This window comes from Thermobia domestica, chromosome 14, assembly GCF_964235325.1.
Source record: "Thermobia domestica chromosome 14, izTheDome1.hap1.1, whole genome shotgun sequence".
In the NCBI taxonomy this organism is placed as follows: domain Eukaryota; kingdom Metazoa; phylum Arthropoda; class Insecta; order Zygentoma; family Lepismatidae; genus Thermobia; species Thermobia domestica.
In genome coordinates, this window is record NC_137467.1 from 107,211,117 (window position 1) to 107,229,377 (window position 18,261).

Below are 18,261 nucleotides of genomic sequence, written 5' to 3' on the forward strand. Positions count from 1 at the left end.
GGACGGGCCGTGTTTATGTGTGGAGAATGCCAAAAGAAGCTTATGGTCTGCAGTGTCTCCGCCCAACTGTGAAACATAGCGTCGGCTCGGCAATGCTGTGGGCTGCCATATCATGGTTTTCATTGGGTCCTGTGGTCACACTTAGCGGACGAATCAGTGCCAACGATTATGTCGCAATTTTAGGAGACCACTTGCATACTATGGTCTGCATGCTGTTCCCGGACAATGACGCCATTTTCCAGGATGATAATGCACCCATTCACACAGCTGGCGTTGTAACAGCGTGGTTTGAGGAACATCGGATTGAAGTTAAACACCTCCCCTGGCCCACCCAATCCCCAGATCTCAACATAATTGAACATATGTTGTCCGTCTTGGAAACACGACTCTGGCGACGATTTTCACCTGCATGCTCTCTCACAGAACTGGCAGATGTCCTGCACAAGGAATGGTGTAAAATTCCACTTGCCACCATTCAGAACCTCTATGCCTCTATCCCACGTCGCATCAAGGCTATCCTAAAGGCGAAAGGCGGCCCGACACCATATTAATCTGGTAAGTTGCAATTTCGTTCAGGTGTTTCCATTTTTCTGATTACCATCTGTATATTTTTCAACCTGAGCGATCAAAACAATTATTTCCTTTTTATTTTTTTTAATTTTATTTAATTTAATTAGAGGACCTTTTTAATATTTATAAGATTTTTTTTTTAAAAAAAATTACTTATAGTTGAGCTAGCGGCAAGGAACAAGTATCAATTATATAACATGTGTTTTCTGAAACAATACTGCACAGCACAAGTAGAGTGGGGAAATTTGACTTTTAACTTTACTAAACCATTTTAAAAACAAGTATTTAATGATGAACATTTAGTGGGAATTAACGGGGTTATTGGCATTCATAATCTCATTAATCTCATTCATAATCTCATATATGAAAAATTTATCTTAAAGCAATAGCGTTAACTAATATTTTCTAAATATTTAAGGGTTATATATATTAACATTGTGGACCATTGTTGTTTAAAGGCATAATATATAAAAATGTAAGGTTTCTTTTTGTGTTTAGTACATTTGATTGGGAACAACAACGAAGGAAAAATTTATTTTAAGTAATACAGATGCGGCCCTATTATTCCCCTTTGCATTATGCACACTTAACAATATATTATTTATTGTCCCCAGTATAAGCGTTTTCTTCTCTATAGGCCATTTTTCTTATGATTGCCCTGTATGCTAATATTATTGCAATTATTTTGAAACAGTATTGTTGCTGCTTTTTCAATTGCTTTTTGACTCCGGGATTGCCAAATAATATGCAAACTGTTTATTAGCATTTTTAATTTTATTTTTTCCGGTTAATTACAGCCCGTAAATTACCATTCCTTTTTGCTTTGCATATTGCAGTTATTTGTCAACACTACGTTTTTTAAAAATATATATCGAAGTTAACGACATTGATAACTATAAGCATATCTGATTTTTTTTTTATTTGCATCCTAAAGTAATTAATAATACTACTATTTAAATTTATTATTTATGACACTAGAACATAAGTTGATTCCCAAAATTCTTATTTCCTTGAAATAGATTTTTGATGCGAACGAAAATAATTTAAAAACTTACTTTATCATTGAGTATTTACAATATGAAACACTTGATTAATGATATATTCGTTTACAATGATTCGAGTATTTTTAATTTACTAATTTTATCAAATTTTTTTTACAAGAAGCTTTGTATTATTCTAATATTCACAATATTTAAGCGAAATGAAAATGAAAATTATTTTGATAAACGTACTTTAGAGAAAACATTATAGATTTTTCCATTAATTTATACATGACAACATGCAAACAGAAATAATTAAAAATTGAATATAAATCACATTCACATTCAAAAGAGATTTCTTTGAAATTATTATTTACATGACACATTCTCATGACATTTACTTGTTAATTAGAAAGCTGGTATATATTCTGGATCTCAAGTAAAACATGGTGCCTAGATCTCATTTAAAAATGCTTACTTTAGTAGTATGTTAAATCGTCATTGTAATAAGTTAATGAATTTTAATAATAAAAACAAATAATACACGTTCGGCAGACATGGTTGAACTCATAACAGAATTAGTTGTCATAAAAATAAATCACGATATTTTGACAACTCCGGAACTGACAAAGTCTTCAATGATATTAAGTTTTGGGAATTAAATGAAAAAAATAGGAGTTTTAATTCATCCCGATATTCATGAAACAACTACTCATGAGCTACAGCATTGTGCAAGTGCCCATTACCACTGTAGAAAGTTATTTATTATTCAGAAACAAAGCTTTCACTATAGAAAGATATCCCTGGCGCTAGCAGTAATTTCGTCTGTGAGAGTTATCACACGATCAACAAAATTGCGTGAAGTTAGTACTGCTGAATCACAGAGTCGTCCCAATATTTCACAGCAGGGAAAAGATGCGTCGGGACACATTTTTTTTTAACGTCCGTCATATAAAAGCGTAAACTATTGTTAGAATTAAGTCAAAAGAGGACTCATGTGACATATTACGCATTTCCAATCCATACGTCGGTTGTCTATTTTGCATGTTCTTAGTATCGTTTTGGTTATGCTAAAGAACTCTTGACGGTGATCAGCTGTTTGTGAATTGCAAAAATAATGTGGATCATACAGCTTGTGTCATACTACTATTGTCGCAATAGTCCTCTACACGTGCTGATTTAATTTCGTAGTTACTTTCTGTGTAATCATTGTACTGTTTTTGATGACATTGCTTTCTGATGTTCATCACTCAGGTTTGTCCCCTTTCCACTAATACTCTTTGCCGTCATCACATTTTGCAGTTTCGCGTGATTCTTCTAATAGATTAGACACATTGAATACACCTACACAAGTCAACTGTGTACCTAAACTTTCGCCTCTTTGAATTTCAGAGAGGATTCCTATTTTGCATCACCAACGTCTAAACTATTCTAAATATACCCCTGCTGTACTCATCCTAAGCTTCTATACAGGACCACCTAACACACCACTAATAACGGTCAGGAGATGCACATGTACCCCAGTATAAATGATATGTGCAGGTGGAGATGCACATATTTTTTTAATCATACAAATATGTTTCGAATATACCGTATTCTAAGTTAAACTATTGTTTTATTGTGTATTCAACATAATTTTCATAGAAATATTTGTAATTCAATACTTGGACTTGAAATTCCGTTCGTGTTCTGTCTTTCTTAGATTTTCTCCCTTAGCTTAAAGGGCATATTCGTGGGACGTTGAACTCAAAGATTTAATTTCTATCTGTATTAGAACTATTATTTCAAAGATATCTTACTGCATTCATAATCAGACTAGTAATAATTTAAACGGTATTTGTAAAAAGGTTTTTATGTAATTTGTTATATTGCTGTAATTTTATTTTTCAATGTATAAAATTCAAATATTATATACAAAAAATTGAAAAATTATTTTTTCCTGATCATTTCAAAGTATACGCGAAGATTAATTCCGTGCCCGACTGTCTTGATTCACAACACGACTCACAGGGCATTATGTTTAGTCAAAAATTTGGAGGATGCAAAATAAATGAAATATATGATCGTTCAGCAGAAACTAAAATGTCTTTTAAATATGATTAAGTAATACTTTTATAACCAGATCTAATACTACTAAAGATCTATATGGTACATTTAATAGAAATTAATACTCATTAAACACATAAAAATGTTACCGATGATGCTTTAAATTATTAGGATTCATAATAAAACATATGGTAAAGACTTAAGGAATATTGGAACACTGTTTTAAGTGTATTATTTGTACACCGTATGTACGCTACAAGTTGAAATTTCCTACTTTAATTTGGAAGCCATCGCATCAAAAGTATCAGGAACAAATTGATAGAGTTCAATCGTGCTTTCTTAGGTATTTCGTGTACAAAGTAAGAGGAATCTATCCCTCCCTTGAAAACTATAGTACATTGGTAAAAAATTTCAATATTTATTCAGTTACAAGTAGAGCTAAAATTACAAGTCTCTTTTATTGCAAAAAGGTTATGACAAGTATAATGCTGAAGTCAGCAATCTATAAAATATGTTTTTCTATTACAAAATGTGTCAAAAATATAATAAAATTGATAATTGTCCAGTGTCCTGTAAAGCACCATAAAAACTAGTGTAAGAATTTATAGAACTATTTCAGCATTCTAATTGGGCATGTGCCTGTTGTGTTGAGTAATAAAAAAATTAATTAATATACATTGGTTTTTTATTATTATCGATTGTGTTTAATCTATATAAATAAAAAATTGTATATAAATATAACTTGAGTTTAACTTGATAATTTTGATCGTTTGCGACCTTTTATTATCGTCATTGTTTTTCTTCTTTTATTATCAATTATATTTTAATAAAATTATAAATGATACTTATTCTCAAAGGTTCTTTTCAATTCATGATTTTCAATGGCTGGATGACTTTTGCGAAGGGACAGGCTGAGTAGCGGTTGTCACGTCAGCTTGTGAGAATGGAAAACTGATCGTTGTTTCATATTATAAGGTACCTTATAATTTTTATGATTGTAATATTAAGTAACGTTTTTATTGTTCAGATTATTATTTTTTTAGTTCACAGAATTATAAAGCAAACACTTTGGGAATTCATCATAGAAAGACTCATCACCAACGAGAGAAAATATTGTTCAATTTTACTTTGGAAAACACTCGATTTTTTTTAATACTACAAGTACATTGTACTTATTTTTATGTTCAAAAAGCACCAAATGCAGCAACAATGTATCAATTGATGGAACATTTTCAGCAAGTAAGAATTATCTTAGGTCTTTCTCGTACCGGAAGACGTCGTTCAGTTCAACGCAATTAACATTGTTCGTCCCTTTTAGCGTTGAGGAAAACCTGGACATTTCTACGAAATACATTCTCAAGAATTGATTATGAGTAGGCGGTCTTGTATAGGATAGTAGAGAAATTAAACCTTAATTCGTATAAGATGCAATTAATACTGAGTTTAAAAGCAAACGTGTATCCACGGGGGTGTAGAAGCTTGGCCCCCTAATTTTTTACCCTGCTCTAAAATTTAGACAGAAGGCTTAAAATGAAATCATATGGTGGTGAAGCATAATATGGATGGATCGGTCCCGCTAACTTCTACTGGCCCCCTACAGTTTTGTTTTGGATACCGGTCTGGTTAAAAGCACAGACGCTACAAAATTGCATGAAATATTCTTGTCGGTTTAAGGGTTGAAGTCAATTCTAAACAATTTTATTCATAACCTAGTGAAGACGATAAGGCGTAGTTTTTTTTATCTGATACCTAAATAAACAAGACATTTTTCACGGTTTAAAAAATCCAATAGACATTATTGAATGTCAAATCTATCTGATTAGGTGTACACTATGTCGGACGAGAAAACGTGCTGACCGGAGATCACCGCTTGCGTTCCACCCTCTTTTGGTATCTTTTTCTCAGAATAAAGTAACCTTAATTGTATTTATCTAAGGAAAAGTTCTTATTATTTCCACTGTTGTCTTTTTAATAAGTATTATATCAAAGAGATATTGCAAGTTACTATCCATTGTTTAAAGACCATGATGTTGACAAGTTGCTGTGCTCTCTTGGCTCCGTGTGCCAGCACTGTCACATAATCCTACGTTTTCTGTTGTAACTCGGCCTAGTCTATCTTTTTTTTTAATCACAAGTGGTCTTGTGACTGCTTTATGGCTTGTTCTCTGGTTGTGTCGTTTGATAGAGATTTGTCACAGTGTTAGCGTCTAGACTTAAGGTATGCGGTAGCTGCGTGTTTCGCAAAAACGCACCGTGTTATGTAAGAACGAAGATTCTTGTTATGGTATCAAGAAGTACAGTTCGTAATGTGCTACAGGAAATAAGTGAATTGTGTGACTTTATATAAATACTAAGGGCAGTTCCTGAAATTAAAGAAACAAATAGTTGAAATTGTAAACTCTAATGACAGCAGTTATGACACGTTACACACTGCAATTTGAGTTTACAATACCAACTTCGAATTCTTTACAGTCCTGAAACTTGAACTACTAAAGGTCATGGATAATGGTGCAAACAAAAATAACAGGTTTAGTGACAGATTGAAACTTTGTCAGCTGTATGCAGGCCCATAGGGGCGGCGGTAGTAGTGGAGGGGGCGGAATTTGTTAAGGGGGCCCGATCCACCCATATTATAGTTCATGACCATGATAGTCAGTTTGCAAGCCTACGAGAAAAAGTCTGGTAACCAGTAAAAATTAGGGAGACCGGCCCCTAGGCTCCCGTGGATATGGGCCAGGCAAAGTGGAAAAGTTTAAATGTTTTCGGAAAACAACATTTTCTTTAATAAACGAACATCAGCGGGTGGATGCTGATTTTGCAAGGAATAAGATTTGGTGTTGAAAACGCTTCTTTTTCATGAAAACTTATCTGATGAGGATTTGTCTTTGCAAGAATTCCAGTAGAAAGGACCTCCAAGCGGATACCTTCTACAGAATTTCTGAAGAAATAAAGACAAGTAAATTACCCGATGGACAGTCACGATTTTGGAAATTAAAAACTGGTGGAAGGGCAGCTAAAACCCCAAACTATGATAGGTATATCATCAGTTTACAGTGTTCATAGACCCTACAGAAGTTTCCCACTTAAATGTCTCCCGATGGATATTATGACTAGGTTGTACGTTAACATTGCGGAAGACAAATAAATATTGTTTTACAGATTGCATAACAGAAAAACTGCAAATGAAACTATATCTAATCTTTCAAAAATTTCCAAAAACAATAAAATGCAACACTTACTATAAATTTTCAAAAAATATATTTATTATATATATTTAAAATTATTTTTTCACTCAAAATTTGGGGATATTGAGCCCACAGGCCAAGGCTAGATCCTACACTGCAGACGGAGCCCTGAAAACAAGAGAAAATATAGAAAGGTGTGATGAAACTTATCTAAATGACAGGAAATTAAAGAATTTGTGACACATTAAAAGATTACTTCAAGAACCTGAAGGATGCTTCTTTTAATGACTTCGATGTGCCTCGTGCCGAGCTGATTCTGGAAATTAAGACGAGTGATATGAAAAAAACCGGAAGATCGGATCAGTTGAATACTTGTCTTTGGAAATAATGCTGCATACACTTAACGTTTATATTCCCGTATAAACTAACTTTAAATGAAAGTACTTATAGCAATTTATATTGTGTGTACATTATCCCTCTTCCAGCTATCCAGGTAACGTGTGAATTCTTATTTTATAATTTGTAATTCATTCAATCAAAACAGGTTTCTTTTAATGGCAAAGCCAACTGGAAAACTTAATGCTTCATAATATTGAATACGTCTGGAACTTTCTTGTAGATTACGATGTTATTATAAACCAAATAGCAGAAAGCTTAAGAGGTCTTAAACGATCACACAAACTGTAAAATTTGATATATTCATACAATTGTGCATAAGGATATTTTTCTTCTATATTTATGCTGAAATAGGAAGACTGCTGCCAATTTATTTACCTTTTTTAAGAAATTTTAAAGTAGAAATATATTACAATAATTCTACAAAATTTTCAAATTTAAATTCCAATATTGACAGTAATTATATCCTTCCATTTAATATTTTCAATGATTTTATTTCATTGTTATACTTAAGTCTCTATATTAATATTTCATATCAATAACAACAATGAAATTTAATGATGAATTCATGTGAGCAAACTAAAGTTCAATAAATATTACATTACACTTTCAACCTTAAATACTGTTACATATTTCTGAACATTGATATGTTATTTTTACTATTATATTGTTCGCTTCTTTCTGTTGGACTAGAGAAGAGAAGAAAAACCTCCTCCAGTTCCCTTCCCAGGGGCAAAATATCAAGAACTGACGAAACGTTGCCTCGTTGGACCGCAATGGATATACGTTGGAATAAGAAGGATGCAGAAAGAACAACTCCAAAATCTATAGATATGCGTCTATCTTCCTCTCTGATAAAATCAAGGTTTCTAGAACCCATGCTCCACTGGTCTCGATGGCAATTGAGCAAACATAAATTTATCGAGGAGATTATTGTACTTCCTTTCCTTTTCTGCCCGTATACGTCTAGTAGTTTCTCCGGCATTCACAACAGTCAATGGGAGGCTGTAATGGTCAAATGCGTCCGAATATGTAAAATCCCACACTAGTGATTTGCCTCTCATCCAAGGTATTAATGTCATTCCATCAGATCGTTTACCATGGGAACGACAACAGCCTGACAGTTCAAGAATTGTAGGAATTCCTGCAGTCGTGAGTGCTCGCCAAATAATGTTATTAACATATGAATGTTTGTGTTTCTGCCTATGCTCTTCATGGTTGAGAGGCCGTGCATTCCACATTGGGTAACTTGATTCCCGCAATCTGAAGAGTGATGCGGCTTACAATTAACTGAACCTAGTTTTATTGCTACTGCGATGCGAAAGGATTCATTAGGCATGTGACGACCTAATTGGTAGAAGGTAATGCATTTAACAATGCCCCAGCATGAAGGTATGACTCAGCAAAAAGTCTAGCTTTATCCTCTAGAACAGCAACGAATTGTGAAAAAAAGTTTATGGAAATGAACTGCTATTGGTGTGGACCAAAACACCTGAGTACCTCCTTGGGTGATTTCTGGAAGATCCTTATCTGGTTTATTTATTCATTTGCTAGGGCATTCTAAACTATCCCATCGGGGTCCGGGTGGTTGCCTTGATGAAGGAGAGCCTCGACTAAACGAAGAGATCAGTGGTAGGACGATAAAAAGGTAGGAATCGCCATATCAAGAGTTCGTCGAAAACGAAAGCCTCCTAATCCAACAGGTAATGATGCTTGCATCGAAGTCTTCACTCAAGGAACAGTTCCAAATTGACTCCAGACCCATTTTGAAGATATGATCATTTTTCTTCAGGAGCGGAGCCCGATTCCAAGATGAAAAGCACCGTAGAAAGTAGTTTAGACGAGGGAATCAAGCACGTAGGGGAAAAAAAGCACAGTTGTAAATGCTTCCTGAGTGACAGCAGAATCTAGAAGACAAGCATCTTATTTGGTTAGGAGACGTATTCCTAAGGCATCTTCTTCAAATCTTTTGAATAATTGGTCTGATGTACCTTCAACTGATCCAAGGAAACAAACTTCGCATTTTGAGAAATTCAAATGTACGCCAAGAGCTGATGCTTTTTCATTTATATGTAAACCTTTAAAAGAATGCTTCAGGTTTGTCAGCAATAGTCCAATCACCCAAATACCAGATGTTTAGTTCAGTATTAATTGAATGTACTAAAGAATTTATTGTTATGCCAAAAAGTGCTGGGCCCAATGGGTCTCCTTATTGTAGTTTTCTCTGGGATGAAATAGGGCCTTGGCCTAAGAATAGGTTGAGCATAACACTGGCGAACATATGGCTATATTGTGGGAAAATAGTTTAATACCTTAGTAAGCAAGAACTCCTGGCCAAGTTCATGAAAAGCGTTAAGAAAATCCATCTTTTCTATAACTTTTGGAGGGTTGCGTGTGGAGGAAAAATATATCCTGTTTGCATGAAAAGCTGCTTCGGTTCCATTGGAAATACAAACTCCAAGTTTATGGGGAAACAGAAAATTCTTAAGAGGCTCCCACAATCTGAAGCATATAATTTTGGCTGGTTTCTCTCCAACACATATTCCCTATGGCAATAGGTCTGACACCAATAAAGGATCTATGAGAATCGAAGAGCAAAAACCATCTAAACCTCCTGAGCTGCGAGATGGAAAAGAATGTGTAGTATTTTTAACTTCGTTTACTGAAACTCCTTGAACACTGTTGTGATCTTCTGGTAGAATCGGTGAAGTAAATGTACCAAGTTGGGCTGGATGTTTCTCCAACAACGTCTCAACTGCTGCTGTATCATCTGACATGAGTAAACGGGCTGCTCGTCGGATATCACCATCGGCAAAATTTTTTTCAATAATTTTCAGATTTGACATTCTGTTTAAGTATAGATTTCTTGATCTTTAACGAGTGTAAGGTTAAGGCGTCAATACCTATATTATCCCAAACACGAACTCTCTTTTACCCATGGGGTAAGGTTCTTTATATTTTCGGATTGTTGCGGAGCAGTTAGTTTCACAAATTTAAATATAAACAGGTTGATCTATTTCCTTTCTGCATTTGAAATAGCTACTAGCTGTAATAACGTGAAAAATACATGAGCAACCTTAGTTCAAGCACCAAGAAGGATACATCCTATGATGTGTGTACAAGATCTTAATGACGACAGCAGTTTTGCCAAGTTAGATAACGTTTACCTTCCGGTAGTCGCGCCTACCTCTGTCACACGAGTAGTCGCGCGTTGTAACTTTTACAACACCTAAAATTAACATGTTATTGACTTAATATATAATAATAAGTCAATATAATATATATATATAATATATTAACATATAAAAATCTATATGTAACTGATCGAATTTATTTAATGTGTTGTTTTGTATCCTCCATTATTTCTACTCCTTTGAATGTTATTATAGGGACACGATATAAATGAACTTACGGGTATTTATTACCAAATTTGAAGAATTTAACAACAATATTTATTATTTGTATATACAAAATTATCAAATAGAAACTACTACCTCAAAGATATTTTTCATAGTGATTTACTAGTTTATCAATTCATCGGCTGCAACATTTAGTTCACCACATCTCAACCATATAGTTTGCTTCTGGATGTGTGTCTAGAGTTGTCACACTTCATAGATTTAATTTTTGTCCTTCCACAGTCAGCCGGTACCTATTTTCTTAGTTGGAGGTTCATTTGAAGTAGAAGCTTGTTTCGCAGGTTCTTGTTTCTAGCGCTTCAAGTAAAAAAAATATTCTGAGGTAACGATTTTATTTGCGCTCTACTTGTTAGATGCCCTTTCAGTAGGACCATCGCAAGATATTTGTGGAAAATCTTTCCTCCTGGAATGCTTCCCTATGCAACACTATGACGAAATTATAAGTTCGTTAATTTTTTCATTTCATGTCTTTTATATATATATATATATATATATATATATATATATATATATATATATATATATATATATATATATATATAACTGGTAAGCCTATTTTAGAACGCATTGTTGTCTAGAAGACTTCGTGCGCACACACATATAACTCAAACATGGCTACGAAACGTATCTCCTCTCTTTCTACCGAAAACCTTGCAGAGAATATCCTTAAACTAGTGCACTGATCACAACAATCACAACGATTTATCTATCTTGTATTCACATTTTTATTTATTTATAAATTGCTGCCTTTTACAGGAGTTTTCCATGTTAAAAGAGGTTTACAAAATTAATCTCTATCTAAAAATAAACACGGGAAGAAAAAAAGAAAATTAATGTCAACAAGAAAGCACATGAGTAAGATACAAGAAAGAGAAGATGAACAAACTACTAAATTAGGTATCACCAAAACATATAAGATACATTAGAAGTCTAATATAATGTTTTTATGAAAAGGATAAATGAGACCTTTAATACCGCCGGCCAACAGGCTGTACGCTTCTCCATTCCGCGGGAAATTTAAATGAATTTTAATAGTTTGTAGTGTATGAAAGAACAGCTTTTACACTACAGTTTGTAGTGTATGAAAGAAGATTTTGCAGTCAGTCTTTCGGTCTTTGGTCAAGCTTGTAAAGTGAAAGAGAAAGAGCATGTAGGAGAGGGTTTTGATCTGTGCCGTCGAACCCAATGTCTGTAGCTGTCGAACCCAATGTCTGTAGCCGTCGAACCCAATTCGTCGTAATGTCGGAATTGTCTTCACTTAATGTCTTGGGTTCGATCTCTGGTTCGTCATTGTCAGCACCGTCCAAATCATCTACATCTTCCGTGACTCTGTCCTCCTAGAGTGATGTTGAATTGCTTCGTCGCAAAAGCCTGTTGACGCCATCTTCTCAAAGGTTAGGCGAACACTGTGAATGTATTTATAAATAGTCTTTCTCCTGCGTAAAAGAATTCCAGCTACAACAGCGAACGGAAAGTGAGTCACATAGTTTAGACACGACAAGCAACAAACAACGCAGTCTGAGCTCGCGGGTTTGAGGGGAGGGGGTAGGAGGGCAAGTTGTGTGTATCGTCCACTTGTTAAAACGAAATTGAGATAACATAATCAACTTTCTATTCGTGGCTCATAAATTATTTTCTGTGGCGAAATATGTTTATTCTAGCACGGCAGGAAACCATGATTGCCTAACTTCCCTCTTACCCGTACCCCTAGCTGTGGTAAAAAAAAAAGAAGACTTCCCTTTTTCTTCGGCGAATACGAGCTAGGGAAAAACATTGAATTACCATGACAATATTCCCTGCGAAACATTTATAAAATCTTGCGAAACGTATTTTTTTTTAAATCTAAAAGCCATTCTTTGTGAATATCACATACCTAAATCCTTATCGCTGTTAAAAACTAGATAAAAGTACGAATAGCACACTTATTTTTTAAAATGATGTGCTTTATTGTATGAAGAGATAGTCCAAAGTGAAGGGAACCAAAAACGTTGGTTCTCAACTGGTGTGTCCCCGGTCAAAGTAGACCTTCCGCCTGTGTCAGTACAGTGACACACGGGAAAGAACGGATTTATTACTCTGGCAGTATACTGACGCGTAGTAAATTTCGTCAGTTTAAAAGTTTATGAAGCGATCTATTAATAAAAGGGCATAATAGAGTCTATAAACTAACTAATCAAAAATAATTATAATTGGTCCAATATTGATACTAAGCATATTCAAAATGGTAACATTAAAATGGTGGTTAAAATACCTTAAATAGCTTAAATTATTATCATATTACTATGATCGACCTTTGTAGATTTCTAGTGAATAGGATTAGTTATGTTGATTAAGATTATAAGAGTTAATTTTGATTTTGTATTCTTAACAGGTGATTAGTTTTTCTTGTTTGTTTTGTTTATTCCAAACTTTGGTTTTGTGACTTTTAGCACCCACAAAACTTGTCATAATCCATACAAGAAGCCCTCGTTTCCACCGACTCCGGGAAAGATATCGCGGAAGAGAACAGTGCTTTCTCTAAACATTGAGGAATAAAACAAATTAAAACAATTAATTTATGAAGCACTGTCACATATCCTACGTTTTATGTTGTAATTCGGCCTAATCTATCTTTTTTTAAAATCACAAGTGGTCTTGTGACTGTTTTATGGCTTGTTCTCTGGTTGTTTCGTTTGATTGAAATTTGTCACAGTGTTAGCGTCTAGACTTAAGGTATGCGGTAGCTGCGTGTTTCGCAAAAACGCACCGTGTTATGTAAGAACGAAGATTCTTGTTATGGTATCAAGAAGTACAGTTCGTAATGTGCTACAGGAAATAAGTAAATTGTGTGACTTTATATAAATACTAAGGGCAGTTCCTGAAATTAAAGAAACAAATAGTTGAAATTGTAAACTCTAATGACAGCAGTTATGACAAGTTACACACTGCAATTTGAGTTTACAATACCAACTTCGAATTATTTACAGTCCTGAAACATGAACTACTAAAGGGCATGGATAATGGTGCAAACAAAAATAACAGGTTTAGTGACTTAGATTGAAATTTTGTCAGCAGTATGCAGGCCCATAGGGGGGGCGGTAGTAGTGGAGGGGGCGGAATTTGTTAAGGGGGCCCGATCCACCCATATTATAGTTCATGACCATGATAGTCAGTTTGCAAGCCTACGAGAAAAAGTCTGGTAACCAGTAAAAATTAGGGAGACCGGCCCCTAGGCTCCCGTGGATATGGGCCAGGCTGAGTGGAAAAGTTTAAGTGTTTTCGGAAAACAACATTTTCTTTAATAAACGAACATCAGCGGGTGGATGCTGATTTTGCAAGGAATAAGATTTGGTGTTGAAAACGCTTCTTTTTCATGAAAACTTATCTGATGAGGATTTGTCTTTGCAAGAATTCCAGTAGAAAGGACCTCCAAGCGGATACCTTCTACAGAATTTCTGAAGAAATAAAGACAAGTAAATTACCCGATGGACAGCGATCATTTTGGAAAAAAAAACTGGTGGAAGGGCAGCTAAAACCCAAACTATGATAGGTATATCATCACTTTACAGTGTTCTTAGACCCTACAGAAGTTTCCTACTTAAATGTCTCCCGATGGATATTATGACTAGGTTGTACGTTGACATTGCGGAAGACAAATAAATATTGTTTTACAGATTGCATAACAGAAAAACTGCAAATGAAACTATATCTAATCTTTCAAAAATTTCCAAAAACAATAAAATGCAACACTTACTATAAATTTTCAAAAAATATATTTATTATATATATTTAAAATTAATTTTTCACTCAAAATTTGGGGATATTGGGCCCACAGGCCAAGGCTAGATCCTACACTGCAGACGGAGCCCAGGAAGCAAGAGAAAATATAGAAATCAGTAATGAAACTTGTCTAAATGACGCGAAATCAAAGAATTTGCGATACTTTACAAACTCTACAAACATTACAGACATTATGAGTGATATGAAACCAAGTCGGAAGATTAGGATCGGTTGAATACTTGTTTTTGTAATTTGGCTGCTTACACTTTACGTTTATATTCCTGTATGAACTGACTTCAAATGAAGCACTTATAGCAATTTATATTTTGTGTACAAATAACTAATCACTCTCCCTCCTCCCAGATAACGTGTGAATGATTATTTTCTTATTTGTAATACATTCAATCAAACCTGAGGTCACTTTTATGGTAAAGCCAAGGGGAACACTTCTTCATATTGAATGTCTGGAACTTTCTTCTAAATTACGATGTTATTATAAGCCAAATAGCAGAAGGCTTAAGAGAACTTGAGCGATTACACAAGTTATAAAATTTAATATGCTCATACAACTGTGTATAAGGATAATTTACCCTTATATTTGTGATGAAATAGGAAGACTGCTGGCAATTTATCTATCTCTTTTAATAATATTATAAAATTAGAATAGAAATATATAACAATTCTACAAATTTTTCAAATTTAAATTAAAATTTTGATAAATTTATTCCTTCCATTTAATATTATTAATGTTTAAGTTTCATTGTTATATTTATGTCTCTATATTAATATTTCATAACAATAACAACAATGAAATTTAAACATGATTAGTAAGGAGCAAACTCAATTTAAATAATTATTACATGACAGTTGGATGGAGCAACATTTAAAGTTCAAACCTAAAATACTGTCAAATGTTTCTGAATGTTGATATATTATTTTTATTATTATATTGTTCGCTTGTTTCTGTTTTACTGGAGAAGAAAACACTTCCTGAAGCTCCCTTGCACGCGGTAACATATCAAGAACTGACGAAACGTTGCCATGTTCGACAGCAATGGATATATGTTGGAAAAAAGGATGCAGAACGAATATCTCAGAACGATAGATATGCGTTTACATACCTCTCTGATAAAATCAAGGTTTCTAGAACCCCTGTTCCATTGGTCTCGATGGCTATTGGAGCAAATAAAATTTATCGAGAAGATTATTGTACTTCCTTTCTTTCTCTACCTCTCTACATCTAGCATGTTCTCCGGCATTCACAACAGTCAACGGGAAGCTGTATTGGGCAAATGTGTCCTAACAAGTGAATTCACATACTACTGACTTGCCTCTCAACCAGGGTATTAATTTTATTATAACAGGTCATTTACCGTCTGAACGACAACTGCCTGATAGTTCAAGAATCGAAGGAATTCCTGCCGCCATGTGGGCTGGCAAATCAATGTCATAAACACATAAATGTGTGGTGTTTCTGCGTATGCTCTTCATGCATGAGAAGCAATGCAGACCATTTTGAGTAACTTCAAACCACAGGCTGGACAGTGATGCGGCTTACAAATAGCTGAAGCTAGTTTTAGGACTACTGAGATTCAAAAGGTTTCATTAGATATGTGAAGACTTAATTTCGTTAAAGTGATGCATTTAACAATGCCACAGCATGGGGGGATGAATCAGCAAACAGTCTAGCTTTATCCTCCTAACAGTAACGGATTATGTAAGAAATTTGTAGAAATGTACTGCTATTGGTATGCAGCAAGATGCATAAGAAACTCTTTTTCTGATTTCTGGAAGGTCCTTATAAGTTATATTGATCCATTTGCTAGGGCTTTCTTCAACTATCCCATCGGGGTCTAGGTGGTAGCCTTGAGGAAGGATAGCGTCGATTAAACGACGAGATCCGTGGTAGGACGCTAAAACTGTTCGTCGAAAACCAAGGCCTCCCAATCCAACAGGCAAAAATGCTTGCATCCAAGATCCGTCACTCAAGGAGCATCAATACCATCTAGACCTTCTGAGCTGCCGCATGTATAGCATTTATAAGCCTCTTGTGTTCTTCTGTAAGATACTGTGAAGTAAATATACCAGGGTGGGCTGCACGTTTGTCTTACAACGTCACAAACTCTGAAAAGTCACGGGCTGCTACTGTATCATCTGACATGAGTAAATGGGCTGCTCCTATGATATCACCATCGGCAAATTTTTTTTTTCAATAATTTTCAGATTTGACATTGTGTTTAGGTCTAGATTTCTCGATGTTTAGCGATTGCAAAGTTAAGGCGTCAATACCTATATTATCCCAAACGCGAACTCTTTCTTTCAACCATTACGTAAGGTTCTTTATATTTTCTAATTTTTTCGGAGCAGGTAGTGCCACAAATGATAATATCAACATGTGATCCATTCTCTTTCTATATTTGAAATAGCTACTTGCAGTAATAAATTTGAAAATGCATCAGCAACCTCAGTTCGAGCACCACGGAGAACACGTTTTAGGATGTGTGCAGATCTTAATGACGTCAGCAGTTTACCCTACTAGATAACGTTAAATCCTTTGTGCCATCATTGCAGTTAGTATTTAAATTTTGTGGCTCTACAGTCAGGAAAGCTATTAATATTGATATGAAGACAATTCTTTTTCTGCTTTTATGAACGGATGTTTTTTACCTATATGAATGGCTCTCCTGTTGAATTCACATGACATTTTCCACAGTAGGAACAAGTAAAACTTTCGCAGATCTTGAAGTGGTTGAAAAGTAGCCGATAGCAGGACTGCCAGTGATAACGTCCAAGTCATTGCCGGGGTTATAGGTTTCACCTCTTCCGCTGTGTTAAGTGATGGAGATTGAAGACTGGGAACGCTACTTAAAGGTTCTATTAGTTCATATTGTAAACCTATGTGTAAAAAGATGCGGAATAAAATAAAATAATTTTAATCACTGATAAAGAAGAATTAATGATATTAATATTTAAAAAATTCTAAATATTCGTTTTAAAGCATTTCCGTTGTTGTTTATTTCATTGTTAGAATACTATGTCGGAATTATAACGTTCAATAGCTCGTTCCTTACTTTATAAGAAGATAACCAGTAAGTCCTATTTTTGAACGGATTCTTGGGAAAAAGTTCGTGCACACACATATATAACTCAAACATGACTATGAAAAGTATTTCTTCTTTTTCTATCGAAAACCTTGCAGAGAATATCCTTACGCTCGAGCACTGATCACAACAATCACAACGATTTATCTATCTTATATTCAAATTTTTATTTATAACAGGCACACATTATTTTTTGTTGCTGCCTATTACAGGAGTTAATCTCAGTTACAAAAGCTTACAAAATTAATATTGTATCTAAAAATAAACAATAGAGGAAGAGAAAAACAAACTTAACGTCAACAACATAGCATATGAGTAACATTCTAGAAAGGGAAGATGAACAAACTACTAAATTACATATCACCAAAAACATACAAGATACATTAGAAGTCAATAAAATGTTTTTATGAACACAGGATCAATGAGACCTTTAAAACTTTATCAAACCATCTCTTGATAAAAGGGCATAAACTAACAAGTCAAAAATAATTATAATAGATACAATATTGATACTAAGCAAAGTCAAAATAGTAAAATTAAAATGGTTGTTAAAATACCTTAAATGACTTAGATTGTTTTCATCTGAATAGCATTAGTTATGTTGTTTTTCATTTTGTTTTGGATTGTTAACAATCGTTTTATTTTTCTTGTTAGTTTTGCATATTCCAATCTTTGGATTTGTGGTTTTTAGCACCCACAAAAGGTTATCATCAACTTTAAGACCACCACAGCTTCCAACTACAGCTGGAACGGTATCGGAGAAGAGAACAGTACCCGCCCTAAAGATTAATGAATAAAGCATATT

General features: G+C 34.4%; 1 long non-coding RNA gene across 1 annotated transcript in view; it reads right to left on the bottom strand.

Annotated features, from left to right (window-relative positions):
- Nucleotides 1-6,892: 6,892 nt before the first annotated feature.
- Nucleotides 6,893-18,261, bottom strand: part of LOC145670689 (uncharacterized) — a 32,417-nt gene continuing 21,048 nt past the window's right edge. Inside the window, exon 4 of the long non-coding RNA XR_014128377.1 lies at nt 6,893-6,949. This is a non-coding gene — a long non-coding RNA (uncharacterized LOC145670689). The remainder of the gene's footprint in view (nt 6,950-18,261) is intronic.